General features: G+C 37.4%; 1 protein-coding gene across 1 annotated transcript in view; it reads left to right on the forward strand.

The window, feature by feature from the left end:
- NIPBL (NIPBL cohesin loading factor) overlaps nucleotides 1-26330 on the forward strand; it is a 208640-nt gene that overhangs the window by 73164 nt on the left and 109146 nt on the right. The gene's annotated exons all lie outside the window — the stretch shown is intronic.

Consider the following 26330-nt stretch of genomic DNA (forward strand, 5'->3'; position numbering starts at 1 on the left):
ATTTAGCATCAGTTAGTCAGATGTTTGTCTTAGTGTATAGTATATATTCTACCTTTCTGTGCATATAAAACACTTAAATACTTCCAGGCTGTGCAGTGTTTTCATGAACATCACAAAATAGTGCGTACATTCGTTATTATGAACCATTGTATTTAACTCAAATTTTTAATGTAATAGGTTTTATTGCAGTCAGTTGTTAAATACAAGTTGTCCCTAAGTCAAACATTCATAATCCAGGGACTGCCTGTGTATTAGGAGTCATAACATGCTGAAAGTAGAAAGTTTTTTATTATCAACTGAATGGTAAGTTTTGATAAAGAATTTAATTTTTTAATTTAATAATCATATCCTTAAAATCTAAGTAGATTTTCAGTTATAGGTTCAGAAACCAATAGTGAAAATTACTGATTCCATTTAATTCAACACAGATTTGATACCACTTGGCTTTTATTATTTAACACCCCTTTCTTCCTTACCAGCTATGTGGCATTTATATTTGATAAATACAAGAAATTTTTACTAATATTACTAGCTTTTTATGGATCTGTCTTGGGTTTTATACTAGTTCTCCCCAAGGATATTAATATCACAGTGCTTGTAAAAGTTTAACACTAATTTTCCCCTCACGCTTTTTATTAAGAGTCTTGAAAAGACAAAAAAAAAAAAAAAATGGCAGAGCCTTATTGATAGGTCTTTGTTAAAATGTGATTTCATTTCCAATAAAAAAGTGAACATGAGGTCGGTAATAGAAGCTTAACATGTGAGAATCATAATTTTAAGATCACTTGATTTATGCTCAATTATGATTCCCTGGTGTCATCATCTTAAATTTCTCCCAAATTTCAAACCGTTTAACCTAGTATTTGATAGCATACGCCCCTGAGTTTTTTACCCAATATGTTCTCTAACATTTTTCCACTTGTTTTTACTTTAGTTAAGCTTACTAATCCATAATGGAGTCCGTGGGTGACATAAATGGTTAAAGCCCCAACTACTAGTCAAAAGTTGGCAGTTCAACCCACTCAGGCTCCTCAAAAGGCAGGCCTGGCGATCTACGTTTGAAAGCCCACGGCATTGAAAACCCTATGGAACACAGTACTACTGTCCACACAGGGGGTCTCCATGAGTTAGAATCAACTCAGTGGCAACTAACGACAACAACAACGCTAATCCATATGATCGGCATTGTGATCGGAGTTATGGGAAGATTATTTAAAAAAAATTAATGAGACAAGATTCTGTCCTTAAAGTGCCAGTAAAAATATTAACAGGAATAGAACTTGTATATGGTCAGATGCTGACTTGTGCAATACAGGAGTTCACTAATGGAAAAGATCGTGAAGTGAAATAGTAGAGGAAGGTTTCAAGGAAGACATTGAGCTTGAAGGATAAATAGAGAAATAACAGCAATGTGAGGCACAGAATTGAGGGTACCATGTTTTAGGAAGAGTAAGTTAACCAGTCTGGCAAGAATGGAGATCGAATGTAAGGATAAGGGCTTTAGAATAAAGTTTGTAGAAGTTGTTTTTGTTGTTATTAATTACGGAAGTAAATAATAAAAACAATTGTTTTAGCATAATTCATTGAGTAGCTTTTTAAGGGACAGGTAAACGAAAAAAAAAAGAAAAAAAAAACCTGTTACCTTTGAGGTGATTCTGACTTATAGTGACCCTATAGGACAGAGTAGAGCTGCTCCATAGGACTTCCAAGGAGCAGCTGGTGGGTTCAAACTGCTGACCTTTTGGTTAGCAGCCAAGCTCTTAACCACTGTGCCACCAGGGTAGAAGCAGAGAATTACTGAAATTTATTTTAAAAAGACTAGTTAATGGGTAATTACAGTAAATACCAATGATAGAGTTTTGCAAGACCAGTGACTTCTTCATTGCAGATACCTTTTTTCAACAACATAAATGGTGACTTACACATGGACCTCACCAAATGGAAAACACAGGAATCAGATTGACTACATCTGTGGAAAGAGATGATGGAGAAGCTCAATATCATCAGTCAGAAGAAGGCCAGGGCTGACTGCAGAGCAGACCATCAATTACTTATATGCCAGTTCAAGTTGAAACTGAAGAAAATTAGAGCAAGTCCATGAGAGCCAAAATATGACCTTGAGTGTATCCTACCCGAATTCAGAGACCATCTCAGGAATAAATTTGACAGATCGAACACTAATGTCTGAGACCAGACAAGTTGTGGAATGATATCAGGGACATCATACATGAAGAAAGCACAAGGTTGTTAAAAAGACCAAAATGGATGTCAGGAGAGATCTGAAATTTGCTCTTCAACAATAGAGTAGCTAAAGCAAACAGAAATATGAAATAGAGGATCTGAACAGAAGATTTCAGAGGGCTGTTCAAGAAGGCAAAGTAAAATACTATAATCAAATGTGCAGAGACCTGGAGTTAGAAAACCAAAAGGGAAGAACACGCTCAGTATTTCTTAAGCTGAAAGAACTTATGAAAAAATTCAACCCTCGAGTTGCAGTATTAAAGGATTCTATGGGCAGTATATTGAGCGACACAGGAAGCATTAAAAGAAGATGGGAGAAATAGAGTCACTGTGCCAAAAAGAATTGGTCGACATTCAATCATTTCAGAAGGTAGTATATGATCAGGAACCAATGGTACTGAAGGAAGAAATCCAAGCTGCACTGAAGGGAATGGCGAAAAACAAGGCTCCGGGAATGACAGAATACCAATTGAGATGTTTGAACAAACGGATACAGTGCTGAAAGTGCTGACTTGTGTATGTCAAGAAATTTGGAAGACAGCTTCCTTGCCAACTAACTAGGAGAGATCTTTATTTGTGCCCATTCCAAAGAAAAGTGATCCCACAGAATGTGGAAATCACCAAATAATATCATTAATATCACGCACAAGTAAAATATTACCAAAGATCATTCAAAAGTGATTGTAGCAGCACATTAACAGGGAACCACCAGAAATTCAAGCCAGATTCAGAAGAGGAAACTCTGGTGGCGTAGTGCTTAAGTGCTACAGCAGTTAAGATCCACTAGGCACACCTTGGAAACATTGTGGGGCAGTTCTACTCTGTCCTGTAGAGTCACTATGAGTAGGAATCAACTCAACAGCAACAGGTTTTTTTTTTTTGTTCAGAAGAGGACCTGGGACGAAGGATATCATTGCTGATGTTATATGGACCTTGAATGAAAGTAGAAAACACCAGAAAGATGTTTACCTGTATTTTATTGACTGTGTAAAGGCATTTGACCGTATAAACAACAACAACAACAAAAAAAAACAAACGAAACCCAGTGCCATCGAGTCAATTCTGATTTATAGTGACCCTATAGTATGGATAACAAATTATGGATAACATTGGGAAGAATGGAAATTCCAAAACACTTAATTGTCATCATGAGAAGCCTGTACATAGACCAAGAGGCAGTCATCCAAACAGAACAAGGTGATACTGCGTGGTTTAAAATCAGGAAGGGTGTGCGTCAGGGTTGTATCCTCTCACCATCCTTATTCAATCTGTATGCTGAGCCGATAATCCAAGAAGCTGAAGCATTGGAAGAAGAACAAGGCTTCAGGATTGGAAGAAGACTTGCTAACAACCTGCGATACGTCGACAGCACAATCTTGCTCACTGAATGCAAACAGGACTTGAAGCACTTACTGATGAAGATCAAAGCCTACAATCTTCAGTGTAGATTGCACCTCAACATAGAGGAAACAAAACTCCTCACAGCTGGACCAATAAGCAACATCACGATAAATGAAGAAAAGATTGAAGTTGTCAAAGATTTCATTTTACTTGCATCTACAGTCAACGCCCGTGGAAGCAGAAGTAAAGAAATCAAATGACATATTGCATTGGACAAATCTGCTTCAAAAGAGCTTTTTCAAGTGTTAAAAAGCAAAGATGTCACTGTGAGGACTAAGGGATGCCTTACCCAAGCCAGGGTATTTTCATTTGCCTCTTATGCATACAATAACTGGACAGTGAATAAAGAAGACCGAAGAATTGATGCCTTTTTACTATGGTGTTGGCAAAGAATATTGAATATACTGCTGACTGATAGAAGAATGAACAAAAGTCTGTCTTAGAAGAAGTACAGTCAGAATACATCTTAGAAGTGTGGATGGCGAGACTTGAGCTCGTGTACTTTGGACCTATTATCAGGAACGATCAGTCCTTGGAGGACATCATGCTTTGTAACGTTAGAGAGTCAGTGAAAACGAGGAAGAGCCTCAGTTAGATGGATTGACACAGTGGCTGGAATAATGGGCTCAAACATAGCAATGATTGTGAGGATGGCACTAAACTGGGCAGTTTTTTGTTGTTCTATTGTGCATAGGGTTGTTGTGAGTTGGAACCAATTGGATGGCATCTAACAACATGACAACAACAAACCCGTTGCCACGCAGTCAGTTCCTACTCATAACGACCCTGTAGGACAGGTTAGAACTGCCCCAGGGGTTTTCAAGGCTGTAATCTCCATGGAAGCAAACTACCTTGTCTTTCTACTGCAGAGCAGGCGGTGGGTTCAAACCACCAACCTTTTGGTTAGCAGCTGAGCATTTAACCACTATACCACCAGGGCTCCAATAGCAACAACAATAGTTAATTATATTAAAATATAAGAAGCCTGTCTTTGCACATACCTCTTTTCTGCACCCTCCAATTTCACTTAGATTTCTTAAATAAGAGCAGAAGTCATCTATAATATGAGATAAAGTATCTTTTCTGAATCATTTATTTTAGGTTTTTTTAAAGTCAGTTCTCATATATTCTTGTCATGGGAAATCACTATCTAGACAATTTCCCAAGTCTTTCTAAACCAAGAAACAAACAATAGCAAAAACACTGTTTTGAGAGCTTAAGGTTTAAAGAGTTTGTCCAGGTGCTTTTGCTGTTTAAAATCCTTACTTGATTCAGTACTTCTATTAGTCTTCTACCTGAGGATTTAGTCGCTGTTTTCTTTTTTAGTAAAGGGCAGAGGTGTTCAGTGGCAGAGTTTCTCAGCTGTCATGTAGGACACCTGGGGTTCCATTACTGGCCAATGTACGTCGTACGCAGCCACCGTCTGTCATAGTAGGCCTGTGTGTTGCTACGATGCTGAACAGCTTTCAGCGGAGCTTCTAGACTAAGATAGACTAGGATAAAAGACCTCCCAGTCTACTCCCCAAAATGAGCCAGTGAAAACCCACAACTGTTTGATCCTGTTGTGTGTGACAGCCATCATGAATCAAGGACTATTTCAATGGCAGCTAACAACACCATTGAACATGAGTATAATAATTTTGAAAAAAAATACATCCTTAATTTATATCATCCTCAATTTATATACTTATATCCTATAAAATGACATAGTAGAGGTTTCCATTGAAAATCATAGAGAGGTTACTATAGGTGCCGTCCTATAGGGTCACTACGAGTCGGAATCGACTCGACAGCGCTGGGGTTTGGTTTTTTGGTTTATAGGTGCTGTGAACCAGAAATCACTTTTCCCTGTTTATTTCTTTCTTCCTGTAAGTTTAAACTATTTAACATAATTTTGAAATTTGGCTTCTTAGTAAGAGGTCTGTTTGTTAATACTTTTTAAAAGTTCATCTTCCCTGAAAAGCTATCCTACTTCTCCACATTCGTTAGTCATATTATTTAATGGTTATATTTGGTTCTTTTGAATTTTTTTAATGGGTTTTTAAAACCAGCTGCAGAAATATAGCCTGAGGGAAATGTGGTTTAGCAATGGTAGGTCTGAAAAAAAGTAAGGGCTTTAATTAATACTGACCTCACTATGAAACGGTAGTGTTCTACACCCAACAAAAAACTAACTCAATTTAAAACAACTTTTTATTTTGGGAAACTTCAAAGATATGGAAAGTAAACAGAAGAGTATAATAAATGCCCAATACCCATCACTCAGCTTCAACAGTTACCAACATGCTGTAATTTTAATTTAGTTTCTTCTGTAACTCCACCCATTCTCCAACCACTGCTGTTATTATTATCATTATTATTATTACATTATTACTTTTGCAGCTTTTTGGAAGTTGGTGAAATTTACCAACTTTAACTTTAAATGTAAATCTTGGCTTTACAATTTTGACAAGTGGGTACACTCACAATATAGAACATTTTCCTCACACCAGGAAGTTCCCGCATGCCCCTTTGCAGTCAAACCTGTCCTCCCTCCCCAGACAACTACTGTTCTAATTTTTTCTACTTAGATTAATTATACCTTAATATAAATGGAGTCATGCAGTGCATACTTTTTTATTGGACTTCTTTTATTCAGCATGTCTATAAGATCCATTCGTGTTGTGTGTATCAGTACTCCTATTCTTTTCTTTTTTCATTGTGTTTTAGGTGAATATTTACAGTTCAAGTTAATTTCTCATTCAAAAATTTATACACATAACGTTGAGACATTGGTCGTAATCGCCACAACTGGGATAGCATGCTCCCCCTTTCCACACTGGGGTCCCTGTGTCCATTTGTCCAGTTCCTGTTCGTTCCTCCCTTCTTGTCTTGATTTTGGGCAGGAGTTGCCACTTTGGTCTCATATATTTGAACTCATGTGTTATTGTTTGTTTTATAGGCCTGTCCAATCTTTGAAAAGTGGACTTCGGGAATGGTAACAGTTTGAATTAGAATGTCTGTGGGCCATAGTCTCAGGGTTCCTCCACTCTGTCAGACCAGTTTAAGTCTGGTCTTTTTTCATGAATTTGAATTCTCTTTTACATTTTTCTTCCGTTCTGTCCGGGACTGTCTGTCGTGATCCCTGTCAAAGCAGTCAGTGGTGGTAATCAGGCCCATCTAGTTCTTCAGGGCTCAGGCTTGTGGAGGCTCCGGTTCAGTACTCCTGTCTTTTTTATTATATACTAAATAATGTTACAATTTGTATATCCTGTCTCCATTTAAATTGTTTTCAGCTTGAGGCTCACAGGAGTAAAACTATAGAAACATTTATGTACAAGAGTTCATAGACACGTTTTTCTTTCTTGGATAAATACCAATGTAAGTAGAAGGAAGGACATAATGAAAATAAGAGCAGAAATCAGTGAAATAGAAAATGAACACACAATAGAGAAAATTAACCAGAAGTTTAATAAATTTGATAAACCTATAGCAAGAATAATCCAAAACAGAAGAGAAGCGCAAATTACCAGTGTCAGAAATGAAATAATATATTGCTACAGATACTGTAATAATCAAAAGAATTAAAAAGGGACAATTGTATGCCAATATATTTAACAGCTTAGATGAAATGAATTGATTCCTTTAAAAAACCATGTATACTAAAAAATCAACACAAAATGAAATAGAAAATCAGAGTGGCCCTGTGTCTATTAAAGACTCTGAATTCCCAACCATGACAAGGCATAATGTAATGATGAGAATAAAAGCACATATGGTGTGGGTTCAAGAGAAAGTAGGAGAGGAATTAGAGATTAATGTAAACAACTCTTTGAGTTTTGCTGTGAAAAGGAACAAAAACATCAGGGAATGAGGGGGCGAGTATATAGGGGCCAAAATAAGGCATTTTAGGGGGCCTTTTTGTGTGGGGGGGTAGGAGATATATTAATATATAGGTGTTTATACATCTGTTGGAATGATCCAATAAGAGGGAAAATTGATGCTGGAGAGAAGACAGAACTGCTGGAATATCTTTGAAGCAGATAGGGATCAGTATGCAGACTATGCATTAAGTGATCCATGATTTTTTGCATATTTCCCACTATGTATATCCTTTCTCAGTTGTTCTTTTGGGTGCATTAAATAATGATCTTAACCCGTTGATGTGGAAGAATTTCCTAAATATCTGAAGCATATTCTGTTTGTTCTCAAACTGAATTAATTGTTCTTAAGAGACATGAGGATCAAAATAACCAGAGCTTCTTGAGAAGATTTGGCGGGCATATTCCAAATGGTTAACAAAATAAGGCTGATAAGACTATTTCATACTTTTATAATTTAATATCAGTGTAGGAGTCTTGGTGTACCCAAGTTTATCTTACACTTTATATGCATCAAAAATAATTTTCTCCGTATGTGTTTTCAACAAAAAATTACGAACTTTGTCAATAGTGTTGAATAATCAGTACAGAACATTCTGGCAAACCTTTGATGCATTAGTACAAAAATGTGATAAAAAAAGAAAACTCACCCATTTACAGCGGTTGAAAGTGTGCCCTCTTGTGGACTGTTCAGCTCTTTCACATAAAAACTTTTTTTCTCTTACATTTCACATTAAATTGTGTACCATCAAATGTGTTGTGGTCAAAAGATAAGGCCTAGATCTTGATACTAGAGTTCTTTAAAGCCTAAGTTCCACTTAGAAAGAAATAAAAGTCGTTATTTGATTTTGATTTTCTAATACTTCTTTAGAAAAAGTCTAAGGTATAGATAGTATCAACCTTTATTAGGAGCTTGAAGACAGGCTGTTTCTTTTGCAGAGTAAAGGGTGAAAAAATAAAATCTCTTTTGTGGGTGTGGGAGAGGACCAAAACCAAACCTGTTGCCCTTGCGTCGATTCCAACTCGTAGCAGCTCTATAGGACGGAGTAGAGCTGCCCCATAGAGCTTCCAAGGAATGCCTGGTGGATTCAAGCAGCGCTTGGAAATTTCCACCAGGGTCTCTCTCTGAAAAAAAAAGAATGTATAAATAATCAAATTCTAGGACTGTTTTTTCCTGATGAAGTTTGTACTTTTGATTAGACTTTGTGCAACTTCTTGCAGACTTCTGCAGATCCATTTAACTGTTAAAATTGGCTGGGACTTTTCAAAGGGCTGTGAAGTTTTGCTAAAGTCAGTTCATATAAAATGCATGTGGAATTGATAAGAACAAGGAAGAAAACTGATTACAGAAATTTATTAATAAAACTAATTGTTTTATTTCTTAATGAACATACACATTCTATAAACTGCTTTTGAGACACCTTAAATCTCAATTTGACTTACTTATGGATGAATTTTCTTTCTCTGCATAATAGTACTCAGTGATATAACTATGTCTTTCTATTAATATTACATGTATTACTATAGAGCTGCATTATTGGGACACACACACTGTTGGTATCCAGCATAGTGGCTGCAGCAAGACGGGCTTTACATGGCAGCTGAGGGCTCCAAAAGCAAAGCATGTGTCTCGGAACTTTAGAGCTTTGCTTTATTTTCATTTTTCCTTGTTTAATGGAGGTAATTTGGAACTATCGAAAAGCAGAAATGTTTTAAAGGAAGTGAAAATTTTCATTATGCAGCTGATTGGGAACCATCTCTTTTTAAGCTAGTATTTGAAGAATATCCTTTAGGAAGTGCCTTAGAATGTGAAAAGTCTGTTCTTGAGTAGTAGGGAGGGAAAAGGAACCTGAAGGTAGCTTGACTAAAGTGAAGGAATTCTGCTGGAGAGGTATCACTCTCTAGCAAGTCAATGTGACCTATTTAAAATAATAAATAGTACGTTTGTTGTTGTTAGTGCCATAATGTCGGCCCTAACTCATGGAAACCTTACGTGTAACAGAATGAAACATTGCCTGGTCCTGTGCCATCTGCACAGCCTTTGGTATGTTTGAGCCTGTTGTTGCAGCCACTATGTCAGTCTGTCTTGTGGAGGGTTTCCTCATTTTTGCTGACCCTCCACTTTACTAAACATGATGTCCTTTTCTAGCGACTCCTCTTTCCTGATAATATGTCCCAGAATAAGCGAGACAAAGTCTTGCTTCTAAGGAGCATTCTGGCTGTACTTCGTCCAAGATAGATTTGTTCATTCTTCTGGCTGTCCATGGAATATTCAGTTAGAATATACCATAAACTAATCCATAAGAAATTTCTTACCCATAAGAAAACCTTGTGGATAGTACAACATAGGTTTATTTATTTACTTACCTTTTTAGCTATTTAGGATTTTTATCCTATTTCCCAGGAGGAGTTGAGACATAATATTAAATGTAATACAACCTGGGACAATAAAAACATACTAGTTTTAAGCCCCGTCCCCTCAGGCAAGAGTAACATTACCTAGGAAGAAGAGTGCTAATCAGCTAAATAATCCACATATATGAAATCTGAGTTATTTCAAAATAATGTTATAATCACTCAAGGCAACATGTTGTGTGAAGAATAATGAAGTAGCCATTAAGCATTTGTATTCTAGTCTTGGCTAGGTCAGTTACTAGCTGTGAGACCTTGAACAGACATTTAGCTTCTCTGAGGAACTTTAGCTGTTTTCTGTATAGCTTTTATTGATTTATATTGCTGTTATATTAATGTAGTAGATATTTCCCAGGTTTATGTCCTTCAGACATGTATGAAAATATAAGATTTGGTTAGAAACACCTGAGTTCAAATCCCAGATCTGCTTTGTACTGTCTGTGGAGCCGCAGGCAAAGTAGTTAGGCTCTGAGCCTTAACTTTTGCACCTGTGAAATGGAGATAATCTTCGCAGCCTTCTGATTTTGTCATGATTAAGGAAAAAAGGCGTGTTAAATGTCTGGCACAGAAGAAGGGCTAAAAAAAGACTTTTTTCCCCCTACAATGCTACCTTATCTCTTAGCAATTTCATTTATTATAATTTAGCTGTTATCAACCCTCTGTAATTATTTTTCATATCTGGAGTTGAAGTTCTGACCACTTATGTCTGTTCCTGAATTTCCAGCTTCCAGCTTTAGATGTCTTCAACAAGGTGTTACATTGCCATTTCAATCTGAGCAAGTCCAAAAGTGAACCATCGTTACACGTCAGTATTGCAATATTCTCCTAACAAGACTTAATTGCCTCCATTCTTTCTTTTTGGAGCCCTGGTTTTTTTATTTTTTTGGTGGCACAGTGGTTTAGAACTCCGCTGCTGACCTTTTCAGTTTGAATCCACCGGCAGGTCCTTGGAAAACTCTGTGGGGCAGCTCTACTTGGTCCTGTAGGGTCACTGTGAGTCGGAATCGACTCGATGGCAACGGGTCTGGTTTTTTGGTTTTTCGCTTTTATCAAAAATACAAGGAAACAGTCAACATTACATACTAGACTTCTTTGCAGGTTCCAGTTCACCTTTCTGGCCATATGTTCTGGCCAAAATGTTTATGAATACACCCTACATATACTATTAATCTTTAGCACTTAGCACAACACCTTCATATAGTAGATGCTTAAAGTAGATTTCATGGATAATTAAATATCCCAGCATAATCTATGTTCATATAAAGGCAACTATTAGAAGACTCAGTCTTTTTCATTTCTATCCATAGTTTATATCATTTGTCTGAATCATAACATAATATTCTCAAAGTAAAAAAAATTAAAGCAATAAATGTACAGGCAGTCCCTGGGTTACAAACATCCAGCTTACAGACAACTTGTACTTGCCCTTTAAAAAAAATTTATGTGACACAAATTTGCCCTTACTTTGAAATCATTGAACCAACCCCTCCTTGAAATGAATTCTTCATCGCAGTCACCTTCACTTGCTGCGCATGCATCTTTTAAGTCGTTGAAAAGGCTTTCAGCCTTTCCTTGCACTGAAGGCTAGTACAGTGAAACCTGTGAGAGCCGAAACTTGACTGCCTTGCTTTTCCAGGTCTCGCAAGTTTTCCACCTTTGACAGAGTGTCATCTTACCACTTTTCTGTTGCTCTCCATTAATGGAAAATATTTGAGGGTTCCCTCTCTCACAGGTTTCTCTGCCTTACACAGGCTCCAGTTTACATGGGTTTTGCTGTATTTGTACATAGATACGTTGTTGTCGTTAGGTGCTGTTGAGTCGGTTCCAACTCATAGCGACCCTATGTACAACAGAACGAAACACTGCCCCATCCTACACCATCCTCACAGTCATAGCTATGCTCGAGCCCATCCTTGCAGCCACTGTGTCTATCCGTCACCTTGACGGTATTCTTCTCTTTCGCTGACCCTCTACTTTACCAAGCATTGATGTCCCTCTCCAGGGATTCCTATCAGGTCCCTCCTGATAACATGTCCAGAGTTGAGTGAGATGAAGTCTCACCATCCTCCCTTCTAAGAGAGCATCCTGGCTGTACTTGCAAAACAGATTTGTTCGTTCTTCTGGCAGTCCGTGGTATAGTCAATATTTTTCGCCAACATGATAATTCAAAGGTGTCAGTACTTCTTCAGTCTTCCTTATTCATTGTCCAGCTTTTGCATACACATGAAACGATTGAAAATATCATGACTTGGGTCAGGCACACCTTTACGTTTTAACACTTTAAAGAGGTCTTTTGCAGCAGATTTGCCCAATGCAACCCGTCTTTTGATTTCTTGACTGCTGTTTCCATGGGTATTGATTGTGGATCCAAGTAAAATGAAATCCTTGACAACTTCAATCTTTTTTCCGTTTATCATGATGTTGCTTTTTGGTCCCATTGTGAGGAGCTTTGTTTTCTTTACATTGAGGTGTAATCTGTACTGAAGGCTGTGGTCTTTGATCTTCATTAGTAAGTGCTTCAAGTCCTCTTCACTTTGAGCAAGCAAGGTTGTGTCATCTGTATAATGCAGGTTGTTAATGAGTCTTCTGCCAATCCTGATGCCTTGTTCTTCTTGCTGTAGTCCAGCTTCTCAGATTATTTGCTCAGTATACAGATTGAATAAGCATGGTAAAAGGATACAATCTTGATGCATGCCTTTTCTGATTTTAAACCACACGGTGTCCCCTTGCTCTGTTTGAACGATGGCCTCTGCTCTATATACAGGTTCCTCATGAGCACAGTTAACTGTTTTGGAGTTATCCACACAGTCAAATGCCTTTGCATGGTCAGTAACACACAGGTAACATCCTTCTGGTATTCAGTTTTCAGCCAAGATCCACCTGACATCAGCAATGACATACCTTGTTCCCTGGTCTTTTTCTGAATCCGGCTTGAATTTCTGGCAGTTCCCTGTCAGTGTACTGCTGCAATCATTTGTTGTCTTCAGCAAAATTTTACTTCTGTGAGATATTAATGATATTGTTTGATAATTTTCACATTCTGTTGGATCACCTTTCTTTGGAATGGGCACAAGTATGGATCCCTTCCAATCAGTTAGTCATGAAGCTGTCTTCCAAATTTCTCGGCATAGGCGAGTGAGTGTTTCCAGCGCTGCATCCGTTTGTTGAAACATCTCAGTTGGTATCCCGTCAATTCCCGGAGCCTGGTTTTTCACCACTGTGCCTTGGTGCAACTTGGACTTTTTCCTTCAATACCATTGGTTCTTGATCATATGCTACCTCCTGAAATGGTTGAACATTGACCAGTTCTTCTTGGTACAGGGACTGTGTGTATACTGTCCATCTTCTTTTGATGCTTCTTGTGTCATTCAATATTTTGCCCATAGAATCCTTCAAAATTGCAACTTGAGGCTTTAATTTTTTCTTCAGTTCTTTTAGCTTGAGAAATGCTGAGCTTCTTCTTCCCTTTTGATTTTCTAACTGCAGGCTTCTGTGCATTTCATTATGATATTTTTTCTTCTCGAGCCGCCCTTTGAAATCTGTTCAGCCTTTTAACTTTATCATTTCTTCCATTTGATTAACTGCTCTGTGTTTTAAGAGCAAGTTTCAGAGTCTCTTCTGACATCCATTTTTGTCTTTTCTTTCTTTCCTGTCTTTTTAATGATCCTTTGCTTTCTTCATATATGATGTCCTTGAGGTCGTCCCACAACTCATGTGGTGTTCGGTCATTACTGTTTGGTGTGTCAAATCTATTCTTGAGATGATCTCTAAATTCACGTGGGATATTCTCAAGGTCATCTTTTGGCTCTTGTGAACTTGTTTTAATTTTTTTCAGCTTCAACTTGAACTTGCATAGGAGCAATTTATGGTCTGTTCCAAAGTCAGCCCCGGCCTTGTTCTGACTGATAGTATTGAACTTCTCCGTCATCTCTTTCCACAGGTTTAGTTGATTTGATTTCCTGTGTATTCTATTGAGTGAGGTCCACGTGTGTGGACACTGTTTATGGTGTTGAAAAGAAGTATTTTCAATGAAGAAGTTGTTGGTCTTGCAAAATTCTGTGATGCAATCTCCAGTGCCGTTTCTGTCACCAAGGCCATATTTTTGAACTACTGATCCTTCTTCTTTGTTTCCAGCTTTCACATTCCAGTCACCAGTAATCATCAATGCATCTTGATTGCATGTTTGATCAATTTCAGACTACAGAAGTTGGTAAAATTCTTCAATTTCTTTATCTTCGGCATTAGTGGTTGGTGTGTAAATTTGAATAATAGTCATATTAACTGGTCTTATTTGTAGGTTCGTGGATATTATCCTATCACTGACAGGTTTGTACTTCAGGATAAATGTTAAAATGTTTTGACGATGAATATGACACCATTCCTCTTCAGTTTGTCATTCCCTGCCTTGTAGACCATATGAGTGTCCAATTGAAAAAGACCAATGCTAGTCCTTTTCAGCTCACTAATGCCAAGGATATCTATCTTTATGCATTCCATTTCATTTTTGATAACTTCCTATTTTCCAAGATTCATACTTCATACATTCCATGTTCCAATTATTAGTGGATGTTTGCAGCTATTTTTTCTTATTTTTAGGCATGCCACATCAGCATATGAAGATCCAGAAAGCTTGACTTAATCCATGTCATTAAGGTCAGCTCTACTTTGAGGAGGCAGCTCTTCCGTAGTCGTATTTTGAGTACCTTCCAACCTGAGGGGCCCATCTTCCAGACAGTGTTCTGGTGCTATTCATAAGGTTTTCACTGGCTGATTTCTTCAGAAGTAGACTGCCAGGTCCTTCTTCCAAGTGTGTCTTAGTCTGGAGGCACCACTGAAACCTGTCCACCATGGGTGATCCTGCTGGTACTTGAAATACTAGTGACATAGCTTCCAGCATCACAGCAACACACAACCCACCACAGTAAGACAAAGTGACAGACACGTGATATATAGATATAAGATAGTTTAGGCAAAAATGGGATCGTACTGTGCATATTGATAGTATTTTCACTTAGTAGTATATCTTGGATATCTTTTCATGAATTTTAAGAGCTTTGCCATTGCTTTTTTTTTTTTTTTGTACTTTCAGTGAAAATTTACAATTCAGTTTCTCATACAAAAACTTATACATACATTGTTATGTGACCCTAGTTGTTCTCCCTACAATGTGACAATACGCTCTTTCTCTCCACCCTGTATTTCCTGTGTGCATTCAACCAGCTTCTGTGTCCCCCTCTGCCTTCTCATCTCACCTCCAAACAGGGGCTGCCCACATAGTCTCGTGTGTCTACTTGAGCTAAGAAAGAAGCACATCCTCACCGGTATCATTTTCTGTCATATAGCCCAGTCTAATCTTTGTCTGAAGAGTTGGCTTCAGAAGTGGTTTTAGTTTTGGGCTAACAGTATCCAGGGGCCATGACCTTTGGGGTCCCTCCAGTCTGAGTCAGACCATTAAGTCTGGTCGTTTTACTAGAATTTGAGGTATGCATCCAACTTTTCTTGTGCTCCATCAGGGATTCTTTGTTGTGTTCCCTGTCAGGGCAGTCTTTGGTGCTACCCAGGCACCATCTAGTTTTTCTGGTGTCAACCATTGCTTTTTATTTTAAATAAATTTGACACAGGTTTTTGGAGGAATTAAATACGGAGAAGACACAGTAAAACTGGGTTAGGTTTTAGTTCAGCGATTCTTTCCTTTTTCACTCCCTGAAAGGTCCATCCCCTTTTCAACATCCCCATGACCAAACTCAAATTTTGAAGTCCACTTTATTTTTCTTGCCTAGTGTAATGTCTGAGACAGTGACGCAGAATAAATATTATTGGATGCATCATCATAAAGGGCCAAATACCATAGAAACTCTGTTGTTTTAGGTAGCGTTTCTAGTTCAAGGAGTACATATATGGGTTGCGTGAACTATTGATCTAATCTAGTGTATGACACTTTAAATTATTTTCACTGATAAACATCTTAACAAGTAGAAGGAAAATGCTTTCATTCTATCAAAGAAAAGGTGGGACATTATTTTGAAGAACAACATGAAGTAGAATTTAAAGGAATTTTAGTTATTCAATTGCTAAGACAGAGTGAACAGTTGTTATGGAAAAAGCTACCAAATTGATATATTTATCATACATTTAGTTCATCTTTGGTGTATTCAGAAATATAGGAAATAAAAGATTTATGCTTGGCAAGATTATTTATAAAAATATTTTATGCCAATTTTGAAAAGAGGTTATGAGCATAATATAAAAAGTGCGAGGTTTTACTTTTTTTGAATAACATTCATTTAAATTTGATGCTTCAACCATCCTGTGAAGTAATATTAGAAAAGGAATAAGGCATGTCTGTGTATACAAAAGATTTCTGAGAGAGCATACATGATAAAAGCAAGAAAGCTGTGTAGAAAGCTGTGTAATAAATAGCAGCTCAGATTTGTTGAACACTTGCTATATGCCCAGCCCAGTTCTAAATACTTTGCATGTATTAACTCATTTCATCCTCAGAACAAAATTAATATTACCTGCCTCCTACTTCCTGTCAAGTCTATTCCAACTCATAATGACCCCATGTGACAGAGTAGAAGAGGAAACTTGAGGTACCAAGAGATTAAGTAATTTTTCCATGTCAGATTACTAGTAAGTGGAAGAGTTTGGATTCAGATGTACGAAGCCTGTGTTCTTTGTTCCTTGCTATATATTGTGACTATTTTCTTTCCTCACATCAATATTGATTACACAACATGATTTTCAATTGACGCATAGTAATCTTTCATGAATATGGCTTCATTTATTAAAAAAAATTTATTAGACCAGTAATAAAACCCACTGCTGTCGACTGCCATCGAGTTGATTCCGACTCATAGTGACCCTGTAGGACAGAGTAGAACTGCCTCATAGGGTCTCCAAGGCTGTAATCTTTATGGAAGCAGATTGCCATATCTTTCTCTTGTAGAGTGATAACATAAAAATATTGTTAGATATTTTAGTTGTTGTCTTAAACATCCATTTGCCATTCAGCCTGGGTCTGATTCCTGTTGTATGAGCTTAGGCAAGTAACTCATTTTTTCTGTACCTCAGTTTCCTCATCAGTTGTTGTTTTTGGGTGCCATTGAGACTGTTTCAACTCATAGCAACCCCCTGCGACAGAGTAGAACTGCCCCATAGAATTGTTTGTTTTTTTAAATAAAATTTTATTGTTTTTTTGGTGAAAGCTTACATACACAGTAAATTAGGTTTCCATTTGACAGTTTCTGTACAAATTGTTCAGTGACATTAGTTACGTTCCTCACAATGAGTCAGCATTCTCTTTAATTGTGTTCTGGTTGTTCTATACCCATAGGGTTTTCTTGGCTGTAATCTTCTAGAAGCAGATTGCCAGGTCTTTCTCCCACAGACCTCCTGAGTGGGTTTGAACCACCAACCTTTCAGTTAGCAGCCACGTGCTTAACCATTTGTGCCACCAGGGCTCCTTTTCCTCATCAATAAAACTGTAGTATTAGTACCTCATAGCATTTTATGAGGAATAAGTGAGAATGCGTGTAGAGTGATTACAACAATTTTTATTACATAGTAAGTGCTCGGAAAGGTAAATGCTGAAATAATGGTGGCGCAAATGGTTTGAACCCACCCTGCAGTACTACAGAAGAAAGGCCTGGTGATCTGTTTCCATAAAGATTGTTTTTGTTGGGTACCATTGAGTCTATTCCTACATAGTGACCCCATGTGACAGGGTAGAACTGCCCCATAGGATTTTCTTGTCTGTAATTTTCATGGAAGTAGATCACCAGGACTTTGTCCTACAGAGCCCCAAGGAAATCCTATAGGGCATTTCTACTCTGTAACACGTGGAGTTGCCATGAGTCAGAATTGACTCAACAGCAACAGGTTTTTAAGTGCTCAATAAGTGTTTATCATCGTGGTCATTTTTACTAATTTTTCACTACTAAAATGTAATGACACGGTATAGCAACATCTGTGTACATACAGTTTCAAGCACATATCTAATCATTTCTTTAGGATGTATTTCTAGAAGTGACATTGTTGGGAAAAGGTTATACACTTTTCTACCTTGGTTGTAGGTTGCAGAGTGGCCCTCCAGGAAAGTTTATCTATATCACATTATGAGACTGCTCTTTACCCCAGATTCATTTGAATTTGAATATTATTGTAACTTCTGCCCATAGTGTTTTATTTGCATTTCTTTGATTTGCATTAGGAAGTCATAAATTTTGAAATGAAATTAAATGAAAAAGAACTAGGGTCTTTAAAAATCTTGGAAAGTGCTTAGAAGTTCCCCTCAGACTCATTAAAATGAGCTAAATACAGAATTTACTATATCATCTTCGCCTAATTAAGCACTTTTAACCAAACCTCAAGCCCTTCTTAAAATTAGTTTATAAATGATTTCTTACTCAGTTTTTTTTGTGTTTGATTTAGTTCTTAGTATTAAAACAGTTTGGTTTTCTTCTGCATTGTATTGCCAGTATTTATTTCAGCCACCTTATCATTTAAGTAATTGTAGATGGGCAGACTTAGGACTATAGCTACAGTTTATAAGACTGTAGAGAAATATGTACTGGAATTCCAAATGATAATTTATAATAGGTCTTTCAGAAATGGGAATTATTTGTATTGAAAAGATCCCATTTGTCCCTAATTCACCTATTTATTTTCTCTCTTCTCCCAAACCTATGTTAGCTTCTCTTGTTCCTCCCGGTGAACTTTTTGGATCACTTACCACGTACCAGGCAGTATGTCAGATAATTTATGTGCATTATTTCATTCCTATTGCCATTTAGGAGGTGAGCAACTTTCTTTCCTTCTTTCTTTGTTTAGGTCAGCAGCTTTCAAACTGTTTGCCTGTGACCCACAATTAAAAACAAAACAAACCCACTGCCGTCAAGTCGATTCCGACTCATAGTGACCCTAGAGGACAGAGTAGAACTGCCCCGTAGAGCTTCCAAGGAGTGCCTGGTGGATTTGAACTGCCGCCCCTTGGTTAGCAGCCGTAGCACTTAACCATTACACCACCAGGGTTTCTGACCCACAATTGGAAAGATATTTTACCTAGATTCACAAAGCAATACATAATATATTCATATATTTCTATCCCCTCCATCCCTCTCTATGTTGCTTTCAACTCACTAAATTTATTTTTCAGTCCACCATTTTTTAATAGGTCACTATGTACCACAGATTGAAAAGCACTACCTTAAGTGACAGTTTTAAAGCACTCATTACAATCGTCTTTACCATTTGGTTTCTGTTTCATTTGGGACACATTGTTCCCCAGAGATGATGACTGTCAAGTTCAGTTTCAACAGTTTCATGAAAGACAATGTAGTTTCACAGAGCCAGAGAGACCAAACATTGTCCAAATCCAGAACCAGAAATGCCATGTATAGTTAATAAAGAATATGTATATTCATGTCTAGAATCCTAGGAATTCTGTTCCTTGATGGACCTGGGTGGCCTTCCAATAAAAGTTAGCCATGTACTACAGCCTTCAGTATGGATTACACCTCAACATAAAGAAAACAAAAATCCTCACAACTGGACCAATAAGCAACATCACGATAAATGGAGAAAATACTGAAGTTGCCATGGATTTCATTTTACTTGGGTTCACAATCAGCAGTCAAGAAATCAAAGTATTGCCTTGGGCAAGTCTGCGGCAGAAGACCTCCTTGAAGTGTTAAAAAGCAGAGATGTCACTTGAGGACTAAAGTGCGCCTGACCCAAGCCATGGTATTTTCAGTCGCTTCACATGCATGCGAAAGCTAGACAGTGAATAAGGAAGACGGAAGAATTGATGCCTTTGAATTATGGTGTTGATGAAGAGTATTGAATATACCGTGGACTGTCAAAAGATGAAAAAAAGCTGTCTTGGTAGAAGGACAACCAGAATGCTCCTTAGAATAATGGATGGCGAGACTGTGTCTCACTTACTTTGGACATGTTACCAGGAGGGATCAGTTCCTGGAGAAGGACATCATGCTTAGTGAAGTAGAGGGTCAGTGAAAGAGGAAGACCCTCAACAAGATGGATTAACACAATAGCTGCAACAGTGGGCTCAACTGTAGCAAGGATTGTGAGGATGTCTGAGGACTGGGCAGTGTTTTGATCTGTTGTACACGGGGTCGCTGTGAGTCGGAACCCACTCAACATCACCTAACAACAGCAGCCTTTCCACAGATAGCTCATATTCTTCAAAATCTGTGACTTTCTTCTTAAATTATAAGTCCATTTTTACCAAATATCTCTGCTGCTCTTCAGAATTTTGAATCATAGTGATATCAACATAGTTCAGCAGTGAGGTATAAATATATTTGCAGTAGTCATTGATTCAGTCCATAGTTACAGACTTCAAACCAAGCAAGCATCGTTGCTCTTCTGTGCCAACCTCCTTGCTCTGGATTTTCAGTTGACATCAGAGTATTCAGCTATCCTGTTACATCACGAAGAAAGCACAATGGGGTTAAGTTTATCATTTTTCTAGTTCATGTGTGGTTACTAATCACGTAAATAATTTGGGGCAAAAAACACACAAAAAACTGCAGCCCAGGGTTGCATCTACTTTACATGTTATTCACCTGGGATTTAGAAAAATAAAGTGAGGTAGGCCACAGTAGAGACAGAATCCTCTAGCATGTTATTCTTTATGTTTGTGTCCTCTGAGTTAAACAGGTAAACATGGTCATTTGTTACTACGTAATCTGTTTGGGATTGCAGTTTACATGCACAACAGTAAGTTGTGTATGAATAACGGAAGTGTTTTGTGACACTCTATAAATAATTTGCATTCAATTACTTTTTTCCATCAATTAACCATAAATTGGCATTTTCTTATTACCATAAACTTAGAAAAAATTCATTGTGTCTTGGTGACCTCTATCAGGATGTTTATATTCTGATTATTTATTTATTTTTAGTGCTTGATGTGACTGCTGTTTTCTTGAACATTGCGTTCAGTTTCTTTAGTAACTGTTAAAAGAATCAGATTAATAACTTCACAGAGTTAAGTCCGCTGCTTTGCTAAGAAAGGACAAATATAGGATAGCCAATAGTTATATCTTTCCTCTACTATTTCTTGTGTTATTTCCTTTTAATAGCTTTTTATTACTGAATTTTATATCAAGCACTCATCAAAGGAAAGTAATATTTTTTCCTTGGCTGGCTATTAGAAAAGAATGTATGCTATAAAAGTCATTAAATTGTAAAGGAAAAGATTACCATAATGCCGGGGTAGTGGTTACCTCTAGAGGGGACTGTGATTCTAGGCTTCTAGGTGGTAGGTCTATGAATGCTTACTTTATAACTCTGTTAAACTATAAATGCATGTTTTGTACACCTTTCTCAATATATCGTATTTATAGTAAAAATGTTGGGGGGAGAAAATTCTTAATTTTATCTACCTGTGTCTGTATACAGGAGCCCTGGTGATGCAGTGGTTCAAGCAGTTCACTGCTAACCGAAAGGTCCGTGGTTTGAAACCACCAGTGGTTCCATGGGAGAAAGATGTGGCAGTCTGCTTCCATAGAGATTTACAGGCTGAGAAACCCCGTGGGGTTGCTATGAGTCAGAATCGACTGGATAGCAGTGGGATTGGTTTTTGGATATCTGTATACTACTTTTTTTTTTTTTACTTACAAAATCACATTAAGATAAATGAGTTAGGAAAATTGTTAGTGTTATATCATTTGATTGTTTTGAAGTTTAGGATGCAGAAGTCTTAGAATCCCTCTTAACTCTGACTGACCAGCAAATACAACCTCAAAAAAAGAAAAACATTTAAACTTTAAACTGGAAGCTACAATTTAATTTTCTATTTTAGCAGCGTGTCTTGGTTGAAGTGGAATAGACTTTCTATATTTGCTGATTAGTTTTTAATAAAAACATCTTTGATTAATGTTTGCATTATTAAAATGTCATATTGTCTATTTCCAAAAAGAACTACGTATGTACTATTAAAGGAAAGGTAAATGATCTAAAAGCTACATGTTGAAACTAAGATGAGAAAAACTTGGGGACATTGAACGGAATAATGGACAAGGTGTTTAGCAGCTTATAGAAAGTCTTCATATATCTATTGGATATTACGTCATGATATTGTTGTAGATCACCAGGCCTTTTCTCCCATGGAGCAGCTGGGGGGTTTGAACCACTGATCTTTGGGTTACTGGCCAAGAGCTTTAACCATTGCACCACCAGGACTCCTTTACATCATGGTAAAAGCTGAATATTTAAGTCACTTAAGTCATTTCTATGGGAACATTGACAGCCCTTGGGCGGAACAGATGGTTAAGTGCCTATTAACCAGAAGGTTGGTGGTTGAAACCTACCCATCAGCACCTCAGAAGAAAGACCTGGCCATCTGGTCCTGAAAGGTCACAACCTTGAAAACCCTGTGCGTGCAGTTCTGCTCTGCACACGTGGGGTCACCATGAGTTGGAATTGACTCCACAGCAAGGGGTTTGTAACATTTCTACTTTAGTTTAGCTCAGTAGTGCTTAAGCTTTAGTATGCTTAAGAACTACTTTACAGGGTTATATTAAAAAAAAAAAAAAGAATGTATACTGTACATCAACAAATCTTGAACTTTTTGCTTTCCAGTATGTTCTTAAAATTATTGAGGACCCGAAGATTAATGGTCTGTGTCTATCAATATTTACTGTGTTAGGAGTTAAGAACTAAAAGTTTTGAAGTATTTACTTATGAATGAATTTTAAAGTAGCAATATAAATTCACTTCATATTAAAATATATTTTTATGAAAAGTAACTCGATTTTCCCAAACATGAGTGAGAAGAGTAACATTGTATTACATTTTTGCAAATCTCTTTGATGTCTAGCTTAATAGAAGACAGTTGGTTCCTCACACCTGCCTTTGCATTCAGTCTGTTACAATGTGTTGTTTTGTTGTAGTATGTGAAGAAAATCTAACAGTACAGGGAGGAGTATTTAGTATTTTAATAGTCTGTTCGGATAATTTAGGATATTTTTCTTTGATACTACACCAAAATTCAGCAAATGGTAGTTGTAAGATGAGTTGTAACTTGGAATCTGAAACTATAGCAACAAATTTTTTGTCTGCTCATGTTAAAATCTGTTGGTCTCTCTTACACTGTGAATGAATCTTTTACCCTGGTGTGATTTTTAAAACAGTGTGCGCTGGTCATTTAACAGTTGACTAAATTATGTAGATACCTAAATGTTATCACGATTCATTCAGTATCAAAAAATCACATTTGATCTCACCAGAGATCATCACTAGTCTCATCAGAAAAGACTTTTTAAGTTTAGAAGCTGTCAAGCTCATGGTGGCAGATACATTCTAATTTTCACTTTAAAGCTTTAATTTTATTATTGACAACAAGTAGTGTCAGTTGCCCTCCTTGAAATGTCAAGCTTGTCTCACTCACTTTTGAAAAGATGTCTGCCAGATACCCAAATCTGAATAACCATGGTTTATCAGTCATTTTTTCAAGACAAAATAGGTACTTCATGAAAAAAGTGGCTAATTGGAATTGACAACTCAAACCATTGCCAAGTGTCTTTTGGTATGCAGCAGAAGTACTTTATGTGTACTTCTCATTTTGTTACACAGAATATAAAAAAAATATGGGCTCAAAGGTTGGAATTTAATAAAATTAGTAATTTTTACTGGTTCATATGGACAGCTTAAGTAAAACTGGCATTTTAAAACGTGTGCGTTTTCGTATTTGTTTGTTGGTTTGTTTACCTGATAATGTGTGGCAGTGAAGAAGATAATGATTGCTTATACAGTTTTGGTTTTACACGCTTCCTTTGTGATAAGATGCAAGCAGTTTTGCCTACCAGTTTTACTTATGTACCACCAGTGCAAATTTCAACACAGTGAACAAGGGAAATAATAACTTAGTATTATTATGAAAATAGGTTAGGCTTTATGATCCTCCCTTCCCCGAAAGGATCTCAGAGATACCACCACCACTGCCACCACCAAGAGTCTTCAGACCACACTTTGGATGCGAGTGGTGTACATAAGTAAGATTTTCACTCTTTTCGGTGACTGTAGAACCTCACTCCTTCCAATGTGTCTATTCTGTGTTATAAATCTATTAATTTTATTTTGCATCTGAGAGAACTGAAGGTAAGTGACATACCCAAGGTCACATGACTAGTTAAGTAAGTAGGTGGTACTGGGATTTCTGTAAAGATCTTTCAGATACTACATTCCCATTCTGCTGTACTTTTAAAGAAATTTCTCAACCCTGAGTATATTGTGAGCTGATAAAATTTTCCTTAATATCTCTGCTAAATTATTGAAGTTACATGGCTGTGCATATACTATCTTCTTTATTTTATTTTTTAAATGGCTGTAGGCAGTGGGAGAGATCAGTGGCTTGTGCTGAGACAACCCAAATCAGGGTGACAGCAGTACTTGTCCCTACAACTCCCATACCAAAGCCACATGACCTAAAGAAAGAAAAGTTGCTCTTAGGCCAGAGCCTAGTCAACACAGTTCCAAGTTGGAGCATACATGTCCTTGAAGTGTCACTAGTAGGATAGACCCATTTTAGGTATCTTAGAGCCCCAGAGCAAAAGTCAAAGGACTGATAGGTCACAGATGTTGTTGTCGTTGCTAAGTGCCGTTGAGTCGGTTGCACCTCATAGTGACCCTGTGTACAACAGAGCTAAACATTGCACAGTCTTGCACCATCCTTATTCTGCTTGAGCCTATTGCTGCAGCCACTGTGTTAGTCCATCTCTTTGAGGATAAGGAAAACCAAGTTTGATGCAGTAAGGACTGGCAAAATGTGGAAGCAACTGTCTTCTGTAGGTAACCCACTGAAAAAGTAGGGTAGGATGATGTGGTAATGATTCATTTCTTGACTCCACTCCCCTCCGCAATTATCCAGCCACATAGACAGTTACCAGAAAGAGATGTATCACTTACCTCTATTCTCCAGCCTTTGTCAGGTATGCCAACTCCCCAGTCATCCTTTCAGTAAGTCTGGGCTCTTACCGATTATACTCCTACTATCTGACATATATTATTCCTGAAGATGGAACTGATATTTCTTGAATATGAGTCGTTTCTTGATCTAAATCAGTTATATCTGTCATCAGATATTTTTGAGCACCTATTATTATGTGTAAAATGCTTTTGCAAGGCACTGTGAACAATATAAAAACTATTCCACATTATTCCTGGAATATATGATCTTATAGTTCACTTTTTGAGTCAGGTGACTTGGGTGTTAAATGTGAGCTTTATACCACTTTTTAGCCAAGTTACCTTAGCTTCCATATTTATAAAATGGTAATGGTACACTAAGGGTGTTTCCATCATGTGAGATAACATATGTAAAATTCCTAGAATAAGGTTTGGCATATAGTGTTATTTCCTTCATTTGCCCTTATCTCAAGGAGCATGCAGCAATAGTTAGAAGACAAGGTCAATACATGAACATTAAATAATTATATAAGAATGAAACAAGAGAAGTTTCAAAAGATATCTTAAAGGAATGTATAATTTTTACCAAAAGAACGTTGGGCAGTAAATGTCATAGGTTCAAAGTAGATTAAAAGAGTTTTTGGCTGAATATTTCTGAGGTTTCATGAAGTAGTAAGAACTTGCCCTGGGTCTTGAATAATTATAGGATTTGCACTAAGGTAGGGAGGACTTCTGAAGTAGGATGAATGTCTTAAGGAAATATATAAAGATGGGAAAGCACAAGATTGATTCAGGACAGTCTTTAGACCAGTTTGGTTGGAGAGGATGGTTTATATAGGAGAGTGGTGACAGACATAGCTAGGAAGGCAAAGTGAAGCTGGATTCTTAATGCATTTACGATGTAGAAAAGAATTATAGTGCTTGTAAAGATTGAGTATCCCTGTCTAGCAATGCAGTCTAGTGGTTAAGAACACAAACTCTGGAGCCAGACTTCCTGGGCTCTAATCCTTGCTCTATAAATTAATTGCCCTGTAAATTTCCTTACCAGTAAACTACGTGATATAATAGTACCCACCTTAAACCAAAAAACCAGACCTATTGCCATTGAGTCAAATTCCAACTCATAGCGACCCTATAGGACAGAGTAAAACTGCCCCGAAGGCTTTCCAAGGCTACAAATCTTTACAGAAGCAGACTGCCACATCTTTCTCCCACAGAGATGCTGGTGGATTCAAACCACCAACCTTTTTGGTTTGCGGCCAAGCGCTTAGCCGCTACATCACCAGGGCTCCAACACCCACCTTGCCGGGCTGTTGTTGTTCTTAGGTACCGTCGAGTTGGTTCCAACTTATAGTGACCGTATATACAACAGGATGAAATATCACCTGGTTCTTTGCAGTCCTCGGAATCGTTATGCTTAAGCCCGTTGTTGCAACCACTGTATCAGTCCATCTCATTGAGGGTCTTCCTCTTTTTCGATGA

The sequence above is a fragment of the Elephas maximus genome, chromosome 2 (genome assembly GCF_024166365.1).
Source record: "Elephas maximus indicus isolate mEleMax1 chromosome 2, mEleMax1 primary haplotype, whole genome shotgun sequence".
In the NCBI taxonomy this organism is placed as follows: domain Eukaryota; kingdom Metazoa; phylum Chordata; class Mammalia; order Proboscidea; family Elephantidae; genus Elephas; species Elephas maximus.